Below are 11,704 nucleotides of genomic sequence, written 5' to 3'. Positions count from 1 at the left end.
GACAGAATAAAAGCCAAACTAAAGTAATTATTGTCAAACGGGGTGGAAATTAAAGCAAACAACGGCAAAGTAACATATTTAGCGTAAACAGGGAAAGAAAACAGCCGAGAGCACCTGAACCGGCAGCGTAGCAATGTCCCGTTCTGTTTCGTGTCCTTAAAGGATTTTGAACTGTGAGTTCAGCTAGTGGCGGTGCTGGTTCACTTGTAAATCGAGGTAGAGGGTACTAACGAACTAAATTCATGCCGCCACAAGTGGTGGGCAACATGTTATTACGGGATTAACGGTTGAGCTGTGTTAACGGCGGGCGGCAGATGGTAACAGTAATTTTCGTTAAATCTCAAACACCACACCGTCTGCACGGTGCAGTTTGATGGGTCGAGTTTGTCGAGTCCTTTCCATGAAACCAAGTGCCGAAAACCGAGAACCGATTGAAACTTGATTCATTCGAATGTGCATCAAACCCGCAGCGGGGACAGGTAGGTCCAACACCAACATTCGTTGCTTTAATCAGCATTTAACAGAGCCCCAAAAACACCCGCCAACCGTTTCGATCCGTTAAAAGCCGCCCTGAACAGGATTGTGTAACGCGCAAATGTTTCAAGCGCCACGTCTACCAAAAACGTCACCAGCTTCACATTAACGGCTCGTCGGTCCAACTATTGGACGGCAACCCTCGGAGTAGTAAATGAATGAAACTAACAAGAGCAGAGAGCAGAAAGTGCGTAAAATAATTCAAAACTGAACACAAGCCAACTAGTTTAACACATAAACCAACCGAACATGATTGTCATTTTATACAAAAGAGGAAAATAAAATGAAGAACTATTATTGAAACCGGTCTCTAGTGTTTTGTTTGGTTGTTTTAACAGTTTTTTTATGTTCTTCGAGTTTGTCAATTTATATAACAGCAGTCTATTGCACACCGTCCCGTCTGGAGCTTGTGTCTCATTAGCTATCGTTGACTCCGCAGTGGCTAGACGCAAACTCACAGACGCAAGTGGGGTGGAGAGAACCACCTCCAAACGAAGGAAGCAACATCCCGAGAAGAACTTACGACCTCACCGTCTCCATTTCGCAAAGCAACACTTCATTTACGCCGAACCGTCTGTGGGATTGGTGTGATTGGTGTGGCTGGAAGCCGGTCTCTCGCCATCTGGCCACCGGTGAATCCACACGCAGGGCCCAAGAATAATTTGCCATCCTGCCGGCTGCCGGCTGCCGGCTGAGTGAAGTGCTGGAGGCTTCCTCCGCCTCGACCGGTCGGGATGCAGAATCGGGTGCAGATAAAAAGTATAATTTTATGTGGTTTTATTGCCGGAAACGAATAAACGGCGACATAAAACACATAATTTACACATCCCGACCGGGCGGAAGCCCACGGTGATGGTGCCACCGAAAGACCGAATCAAAGACCGTCGTCGGAGCCGGAGGGTTCGAGAACTCCTTCGAGGCGTGAATCATGGGGCAAAAGATTCCAGGTGATTTTCCGGATCCCCATCGTCGTCCTTCCCGAACGGAACGGAAGGATCATGTGAACGTGTCATTTGTTTTGGAAAGATATAAGGGACCGGGATTCAGCTGGGTGGGTACGATGGTGTGTGTGTCGAGGGATCGTAATTTCTAAAACGATTTCGTTATCTCATAAACCCCTGCTGCCGGCTGCTCCGGAAAGGGTGCCCAAGTAAGATTGGCCGGGTAAACACCATCGAACGGTGCACGATTTGTTTGCATAAAACCGTTTAAAGGCAGCATGTAAAGACGGTGGTTTCACTCTTTGTTGGTTCGAGGAGAAAAAATTTGGAAACTTGTAGTTCGGTAACCAAACTAACCGTCCGCATTTAAGTTCTCAATTAATTTGAAAGAAAGTACCACAAAGTCTATTTCGGGGCTTAGGATATTGGGGCTCATCGCTAACTTAATGCTGACTCACAAAAGTATGTCGAAGAATAGTGTACAAAATCTGAGAAAGTTCAACCTTGCCGTGAACATTGGGACCCACGGCTTGCTTGCGCTGTGGGGCCTGTGATTGCTCTCTTCATATGGCCGAGAAATTCTAAGCACCCAGAGAGGCAAGAGCAGTGCCAGTAAGTCATCTTATCTCTACTTCGAACAAAGTACAGCTGAATACAAATGCCCGGAATAGGACCGAATCACCACCGGGCCCGAGATCCCATTTCGGTGAGCCGACTCGCTTTGATCATAAGACGGACCCGGCATACGGACACCTTTAATTATGCAAATGTGCAAAGACCCGTGTTGCATTAATTATCAACCTGGGCTTATTGTTTTCGGACAGAGTGTCGCCACCCCTTTCGCTCACAGGGTGCCCGATGAAAGCGGCCAGCCTGAGGCCAACCTGCACGAAGGGAGTCCGGCGGCCGCGCGCCTGCACGTTTCTGAGATGGCCGCATTCGAATGCATTCGAAGCTGCAATCAATCGCGCCTGCGGTAATCAAACGGTAAACAGATTGTGAGCTTCGTGTTTAATGGATTTATTGTGTAATTACGTGATAACTGTTGAAAATGATCAATTATGACAACGCTGCGCTTTCTGGGCCGGTGCCGGAAGCTCGGCGTTAATCGACAAAACGGACATCGGAGACGTGCGTGCATCGCAATGATGTGACTGGCGAGACAACACTTTGTTTGGATAACCCATTTGAAGTAAAACCGATCGGACGGTGTATTGCGAGTGTGCGGTGGAAATTTAATAAATAATGACAGGACGCTCGTCATGCTCATTGCATACTTTAAGGCGTTCTTCTTTGAATTGAATGCCAGGGATATCATTTTACTCATCGAAGTGCGCCTAAAGGCATGCAATTTTATATAAATCCTTTTCTGCGCCTTTCAGTCATTAACCTCTGTTTATCCACCACAAAAGTGCCTCTAAATGTGCTCGAATCAAGTGTTTAGTGCCGCACTCGAAGCTTCTGTCCAGATTTCGATGCCTGCCCCCTCCCGTCTGCAGCTCACTGCATTCGTAAGGACTTTCTTTTGCTTTGCTCCTCCACGGAAACGTGGAAACTCTACGCAACATGAATACGAAATAGTCTTGCTCGCCGCAACATAATGCACCGCATTGTGCGCTCTATGGCGTAGCGAAAACTTTGGCGACAAAATGGAATATTCTCACCCCGGGCGGCTGCTGCTGCCACCGCCGGCTTTTAGTCACATTCCGCCTGGCTCTTCCGGAATGCCCACCGCCCCGGAGAGGTGCGTCGTCAATGCCACAGCGGTGAGACGGCGCGACGACGGGGGTGCGAAACTTTGACGACTTTTCCTTGAAGTTGCCCGTCAAATTTCTTTCGCCAGAGATTGCCGGGCGGGCAGGCGAATAAGGGGGTCCGGGACCGGGCGTCCACCAGCCGCCGAGTGCGCCGAGAGCCTCGAAAGTTTGTACGAAATTTGTTTATTGCTTTCGAAGAACGCAAAGTGCGTCTTCAAGAAAACACGGACAACAACGCGTCGGGAGCCGGGAACCATCGGCCGGACAGGGAACGATGGAACCGTTTTAAAAGCCATTCTTTCCACCCGTAGCAGAGCAAATTATTTTACCGAGTCTGCCCGAGGCGCAAAGCCGGCCGAGGAAAGCAAATTTAAATTTTCACCAAACTGTTATTGTGTACTTTCTTTCAGTGGAACGCAAGAAGCCGATGGGGCTGTACCGCCAAAAACGGTTCAATGTGCAAATGTGGCTTCATCGAAATGAGTTTATGCGCTGCCTTTTCGTTTGCGTACGCTGTTGGGTTTGCCAGCTCTGGTTTAAAATCTTGCCTCTTACAAGCGTCATAAACCAACGCGGATAAGCCGTGTTAACATCTACCACCCAGTCACGAGCGTACCACGCCGCTGGTCAAACGGTTCGGGACCGGCACTCATTTGACCTCTGCGCGAAGCCCCCGAACGAAAAGAAGTATGATTTAGAAGAGCTTGTCAGCTCCCGAACGAGCTCAATTTGTAGCCCTCATGCCTTCGGGCGGTGTATCGCAATTTCCAGCAGCAGCAGCACACCACGGCGGTTAGTTTTCGGGACGCCGAGGTCCGTGGTGGTGCCTTTGCTGATGCCCAGGGCCACAGGGGTTGACGCGCCGTTCGCTTATGGTTATCATAATTTCGTATTCCATGTTTCCTAATTTTGTCGCACGATCGCATTGCATACCAAATAGGGTACGCCACCGGATCCGGCCACGGGCGGGAGTGTGCGAGAGCGAGTGAGAGTAGCGGCCCGCAAAAAAAAATGGCCAAATTACAAGCTCCCTTTTTGCCGGTTTTCCGTGTGCGCCTTTTTGAGGATCCTTCCAAAAATATGTTCCCCTGTTACTTTTTTTTGCATTTTCGGCTGAAGCTCGCAGTAAATGTTAAATATCATACACAATCATTCTTGTGCGCCCGGCATTCTGGGAGCAGTACTTCGGCCATCCTTGTCGGTTCGACGGAGCGCACACGTCGTGGTTGAACGCGCGGTACATAAAATTACCATTTTTAACCCTCCCGACACAGGCGGTGCCGGGAGCGGTTGAAGGATTCTGCGTCCTTCACGTGTCACGGAGCCACCGGCCGCTCTCTCTCTCTCTCTCTCTCGAGCGGGTGGGTCGTTTTTCAGAAAATTCAAATTTCGTTTCCATGATGGGTTTGTTCTTTTTTGCAACCTTCTTCTCGCCCGAATCGTGCGTTCTTTGTTTCGTGCGGGGACCACACCGGTCGGGGAGGAGAGTGTGCGCCATTGTGCCGAATCGTGCGCCCTTGAATCGGTTTCGAGATACACAAGTTTAATGAAAACATCATGTGGCATTAATTTGCGTCACCGGTACGCAGCATAATTTCCGGGTTTCTGATTAATCACATAATATTATGTGTCACGTCGAACGTTTCGCTGCACGATCGTCGTGATTTTTCCCGGCGTTCACGCACTGTGGGTGCGATAAACCACAATTTGTCTTCGTCAAATTGGACTCAAATTGGAAAACGCAAGCAGTAGAAGTGCAGAGGGATTTCGGAAACCCCCTGCAAGTATGCAGCTCGCTTTCGAACGCTTAACGCTTCCGGTCAGTAGAAAACGGATCCGGTGGTGGTCCCGGCCAGCAGGCCGGGCACCCCGTACGAGTTCCGCTCTTTGCGGCAGTTAATTTATGTCGGCCAATATATTGCCATTATATCGAGTCACTGTTTTCCGATTCCGGCGGTCGGCAGTTGTTCGCGTAGTGCGAGCCACTGCTGAGTTATGGTACGTGCCGAGTATCCGGCAGCATACTGGTGACAGTTTTTAATTCCGTGGCCATTGTTTCGGACACTGCTTAAATTCACTGCAGTCGCTTTGTTTTTATTTAAATGATGCATTAATTTTCCGCCCCTGTCGTGCGTAATATGACAGATCGCTATAGCAATATTTCTGGATAAGTGGTAGCTAAGTTGGAGTTTTAAAACTATTTTCGTTATGATTTTTGTTACACGTCACACTTTCAAGCTATCGAAACAAATATTAAAACAATCTTAATAATTGTATACAGTTTTGTGTCACTTATTCCAAAAAGTAACTCTTCCGGCTATATCTACCGGAACCTCACAGTAAACTTGCCTTGTACAGCATCGCAGCATCGTACAGTATACCCAACACCGATGTTGGGGATGTCAAACAATGCAAACATACTCACAACATGAAGGACATAATTTAATAAGCAACTGTTCAAAATAAAGCAGTCATGCCTGAACGAAAACTTTGCGCCAAAGAACTAACGTTGTTACTTGCAATATTTGCCGTACATCCTTTGAACTGTCACGAAACGTCTTAGTTTCCCTTCACAAATGCGCCAGCCATGAATCATGATCAATGAACTGAAGATTACTCGTAAAGTGTAGAGAATCGGTTCCAATAAATTATGATGCTTGGTTACCGAAGCGCCAGCACGACTCGCTATGAATCTAACCATCTCTTCAAAGGGGATGAATTGTGAATTCCACCATCTGTAACGTGCTGGTCCCGAAAACCCGAACCGGATAGTGCCGGCCAGATTTACATACATACACACACCCACACACCATTTTGGCGGTCCCGTGTCCGGAAACCGCAGCCGGCCAGCCATCAAACTATCAATCGTTGGCCATTTTTCAGCCCGATTGTCGACGTTTTGACAAGCCGCTTTTTTGCCGCACATTTTGCGCAAAGTACGCCAATGAAATGGCACCGTTCCCCTGCACGATGCCTTCTTCATCGGCCACCCCGTCGTCGGTTTCTTTAACGGAGCGCTTCCGGTGAAAATCACTTCCGGGTTGGGTTGGGTTTGGGTCCGGGGACCACATATTTTACACTTAAATGCGAATTTACGTGCACACTACCGCAAGGCGAGACGGTTGCGAACGGCGATATATTACGATTCGATGCGATGACAGTGGTAGCCCTACGGTCCCTCCATTCTCGGGTGCTCGGGTGGTAGGAACTCGTTCGTTCGCTCGTGCTAAGCCAGCCTCCCGGAACGAGGAGGACATCCTAGAAAAGAAGGGGCTAGCTGTATGATCAAGAGTTTCGGCACCACTCCGAGCACCACTGACGATGGCGGCGGAACTCTCCAATCAGTGCCCAGGCCCACGGTCTTCCCGTTTGTGGTGCAAAAGTAAGAAATAAAAAATGGCACAAGCGGGCCAGACAGGTGAGCGAGTAGATAGCCGCGGGAACGCCGCCGAGGAGAGGGCGCGGAAAGCCAATAATTTATGTCTTGCACTTTGCACTTTGCTTAATGCTCCAATCTGGCTGCCGGCCTGATTGGTACGCTTCTTCCTATCCTCCTCGAAAGGATCGGTTCGCTGGTATCGTGTTTTTGGGGAGGAACTTGCAGTTTGGTATCAAAATGGCATGCATTGGTGTTTAAAACTAAGGAAAGACTTTGGAGCACGAACCAAGACACCGAACCGAAGAGCTGTCCCTGTTGAAGGGACGCGCCCCTTAGATCGCAGTCAATACTGTACCGGCTCTTTATCCGCCACCAACCAACGAGGAGCCGACGATCCGGGTGAGCATTTCTCAGTGCTCATTCCAGTGGAAAAAGTCGTGATTAAATTAGTCCTCCGGAGCTGAGGGTCTGACTCCCCGGTCCCAGGATAAATTGAAGTGGCAGCGAGCTAGGATTACGTTCATTAATTAGGATTAAGCACTCGCGAGGACGAACGATGGGTTCGTCAAAATTTCTACACGTACCGCGGCCACTGACTGCGGAATGGTGTGTCGCTACAGCATCCAGGTCGGTTGGTGCATTTTGCGTCGGGTATTAGAGAGTAATTAACGGGACAGCACACCGGACCAGCAGCAGCCATTCTTTGCGTCCAGCGAAGCAGCTTCATCGCGCGCTACGACACGGATCGTGTCTTTCGATTCCGAGACAGAGACCAGCTCGTTTGCCAGAGAAAATACCAATCCGCTGCAGGAACGAGTTTACCGCGATTTAAGAGAACTAACCGACGTAGAATGCTGCGAACGGTTTGTGTAATATTCTGTGTTTCACTACTTTACGCTACACCTTTATTGAAGGAGATCTTCTCTTTAAGTACACCTCGCGTTGTTGCTGCTAGAATTAATAAATGGTCAAAAACGCTGTTTCCCGTGTGTTATGCTGTGCATGTGTTTTCGGTAGCCACCCCAAAGGACACGCGGCTCGGTCCGGTTCGGCTATCGAACAAAAGACAACGCCACATACTTTCTACGGTCGCTTTTCCATTGTTCTTAGTGTTGCACCTTTTCACTCACCTTTCGCACCCGAACCGGGCAAAACAAAGGCCAGGCTCGGGTGCTATCTTTCAGCACAGGCACCTAATTTATTTGCACCTTTCTGCGACCGCAGAACCCGCATCCGGAAAAAGGAGGCAGTCTTATGCTCAGTACCACTAGTACTAAGCAATGGCAAAGATTTACAAATCGAGTTACAACCTAAACTATTTCTTTATTAGGTACATTATTTTAAACAAGTAAATGTTGAGTTTACCCCAAAGCCAAGTCATGCATGTGCAAAACACCAAAAATTAAGTAATTTCTCCATACTAGACAAACAAACCGATAACCCACCACCCGAATTTTTATGGCCCTTTTTGGACAATCTCTACCACCGACGCTATGTTTTGTTCCGTTAAATTTGCGCCCCATTCCCTAATGCTGCTGCCCCTTCCAATATTGTCAAACATTTACGGTTAAAAAGAAGATAACCAAACGGCGGAGCACATCCGGCCATCCTGGCGTCGAACCTGGTCGTCCTGGACGTCCGTGTCGCAGCGGTTTGGTTAAGATTTTATCATCCAAACCACACAAATTTAATTGGCAGACCGAGCGGGGCCAATTCCTTTCGTCGGCGCCATTCTCCGACGACTACACGTGTACAGCGTGGCCCTTTTGCATAACGTTTTCGGGCTGGGGGCCTATGCAACGTGGAGTAAACCTTCCTGGTTTTTTTTTCGAGTGTGGCTCGGTGCGGTCCACACATTTTTGCCACATTCGCTAGTCGTCGGCGGCCGCAGATTTATGGCAGTGCAGGCTCATTAATTTTGTCGCAATTTCTAGGTGTTTCTCCCATTATGGGCAGCATCCTGCGAATTGTACAACGGAACGCGCAATGTTCGTTACATTCGAGGGTTGTGATGAGTTATGTTAATGTTAACGGTCCGAGATTTCGCGTATTGAGAAGGGCCTCGTAACAAGGGTTTAGAGCGATTTGGATGCGTAATTTCTTTATCTCTTTTAGTGTTTGTTTAAATTATACATTTCTGTCTCATTATCTATGCCGTGAGTCAAAGGCATTCATAACACTAAGACACACAGAGGCACTTAACCTCCTTACCTTTACGAGGCAACTGTTACCGTACTATACGGGCGCGTTAGGAGTCAATATTCATAGTTCACACGTAATATAAAGAAATATTTGAATTTTAATCCGCGCGCGCAGCTCTCCCTTAAATGTAGAATTTCAAATATTCAAACGTATAAAAATCTTGTTTTACCACTCATAATTAACAGTAACGCAAATTGTTGTACACGAATTCAATTCAACATTCCATTTCGTCGCCATAATGCAGCATGTATGTTTCCGGGCCGGATTCCGGAGTACACAACTGACGGTTTTATCGGAGTCTACCGTATTTATTCTTCTCTCAAACGTGGTCAAATTGTAATAAAATTTAAAGCACACACACATAAACTTCCTTGCGTGCCCGTTGCTTAACAACAGTGCAGAACTTTGAAACGGAACACACCGAACAGGGCAGCCTTTCTCGGCCGCCCTTCCCGAAATAAATTGAAATTAGTTTTTAATTTTCGTGACACTTTGTTTGATGCACTTTCCGCGTGCCGTCCGTTGTTTTTGCTTCCCTCCGCAACCGGTTAACATCGAATGAAGAACACACCAAAGTGTGGCGTAAGTTAGTAGCATTTCCCCAACAGTAACAACAAGAACAAAATTTTACTTCGCTTCTCATCCACGCTCTACATTATTTCAGTTGGCTCATCAGCCCAATAATTAAAAACGTAGTTTGTTGCACCGCCACGGCCGCCAAGTGTGCCGGTGAGTGGAACTTGTTTCGGAGCGTTGAAATTCCCCGGCCCCGGCTTGAAGTGAACTTTTTCCCATTAGGAATTTCTAATTGGACGTACAATTAGTTTTTCCGTTTTTCAACGGCCAGCAGCCGGCGCCGGCACAATGTTGGCGGGAGCTGAACGAGCAGCCGGCCGGCACTGTAACGAGCGTCGAGGGTTGAGGTGGCGCAAGCGGACACGGACATTATGCGCTACAGGTGCGAATGGCAGGGCAATGCCTGGCCCGGAGAGGTTGTATCTCAAAAATCTCATCATCCCACCGTGGAGGGTACGTGTATAATGCGAACCACCACAAGTACCACGAGCCACCACGTGTGGTGAGTCCTCACGGCTGGGGTGTGAGGGCCTTTCTGCCCGCCGGAAGCAGCAACTCTGACGACCGACGCCGCCATCAGCGACGTGACGAATGGCGAAACCACAATCAACCACGGCCAGCCGGCCAGCCAGGTGACCTTAATTCAACCACAATCACTGAAATAGGCGTCGAAGAATGAGAAGTTTGGGCCAGCTTTTCGCGCGTTCTTTTGCACCAACCCGGTCAAGTGGCCCCCATTACGGTTGTTGTGACGAACGCAGTGAGGCTTAATAGAGAGTAGAGGCCCGCTTGAAGTTTACTTTTGGGGCCCAACCTGGAAGAGGGCCCGGAACAGGCTTGATGTCTGTATGTTTCCACTCACGGGACGAGGCGCTTCAAGTGGGCCACACAGCGTCTAACTAAACGCCACAAAAACTCGTCCCGAGTCCTTTGCCTACGCGTAACCTGATTAGGCCCACTTTAAATCACGAGGCAAATCAAGCAACTCGGTGGCACCCTCCGACTGATTGACTGTCTGTCAGACCGGGCCCCTTTCTCGAGGGGTTCCACCATACCGCACCATAAATAAGAGATCATAAGTAACAAGATCAAAGATATCAATTCACCCAGGCTTCCTTCGGCCGGGGTGGGCCACAAGTGAAATTCGTGTTCGCTGTTTATTCTACAAATCATACCGCCGTACGCCCTACAATTGGCTTCGGAGCCCCCCCGACCCCCCTGTTGATTGCGTCCCATCCCAAGGAGCACACGGAGGCACGGTCCCGGTAAACGAAAGTGCCACCACCACCGTCTGCCTGTCTGGCAGGCGCTGAATTGCTGTTTGGGAATTGTGTTGTAAAGTGGCGCCGGGTAAAGGGCCGGGTCGCCATCACACACGGGGGACAGCACTCGGAAGGGTGTGGTCGAATTTAAATCAACACAAACGCACGCACTCGTCCTACTTTTGGGCCCCGCAGAGAAACGGATCTCTTTAATGTGCGCCTAATTAGTGAAAAGGTTCCGGAGATCGCGCGACAGAAAAGGGTTTCGGAGCCGCCACACGTGCCCGGTGTGCCATTACTTTCGGAGGTAATTTCCAGCATTTTGGCTGATTAATTCGCTCGTCCTCGCCATTAAACGCACTCCCCTGTGGATGTCCGTGTATCTGGTGCAACTGGTGGGTCGTGAGGGGTGCGGCAAGAACCAGCGCAGAGAGAGAGAGAGAGAGAGAGAGAAAAACCGTGATGATGTAATTACGCTTTGTGCCACTCAACTTCAAATACATAATTGACGAGGCGCTGATGGGCTGCTGCTAAATTTGAGTACAATTTAGTACAACGTATTCCGCATCGAGTCGTGGGATTGTTTGACACACGGTCAGCGAATTTGGTGAAAGAAAGCTAAGATTTAATGACAAAACGAAGCAATCGAAGGAAGTCATTGTTCTAATGCTCCAAGCAACGTTCGGCCGCGTCGAACGCTAGCGAAGAATCCGTTACTGTTACTAGCATTATTAAGATTCCGCCGCAACGCCCGGGTACGGGTACGATAAATTCCACAAAATCTTGTGCCATAAAATTCTCCTACACCGGCGTCGGCGGCGTATTGTGCTCCGACTGTGCAGACACCATAATAACCTTCCAGCTTCCCGGCCAGATTGCCCGAATGTGGTGGCCCGTGTAGCAATGTAGCTACCGAGCGCTACCGAACGCTGCGGCGCTGCAGCTTATGACACTCCGGTTTGCCACGACTTCCGGGTGGAGTAAGCTGGGGAACGCCGCTTGTGCCCTTTCCGGTATTCCCGCTTCAGAGCCCGGTATTACCTGAGTGCAGGA

Source organism: Anopheles cruzii, chromosome 2, assembly GCF_943734635.1.
Source record: "Anopheles cruzii chromosome 2, idAnoCruzAS_RS32_06, whole genome shotgun sequence".
NCBI lineage: Eukaryota > Metazoa > Arthropoda > Insecta > Diptera > Culicidae > Anopheles > Anopheles cruzii.
The sequence above is the reverse complement of the archived record's forward strand: the minus strand, read 5'-3'. Positions refer to the sequence as shown.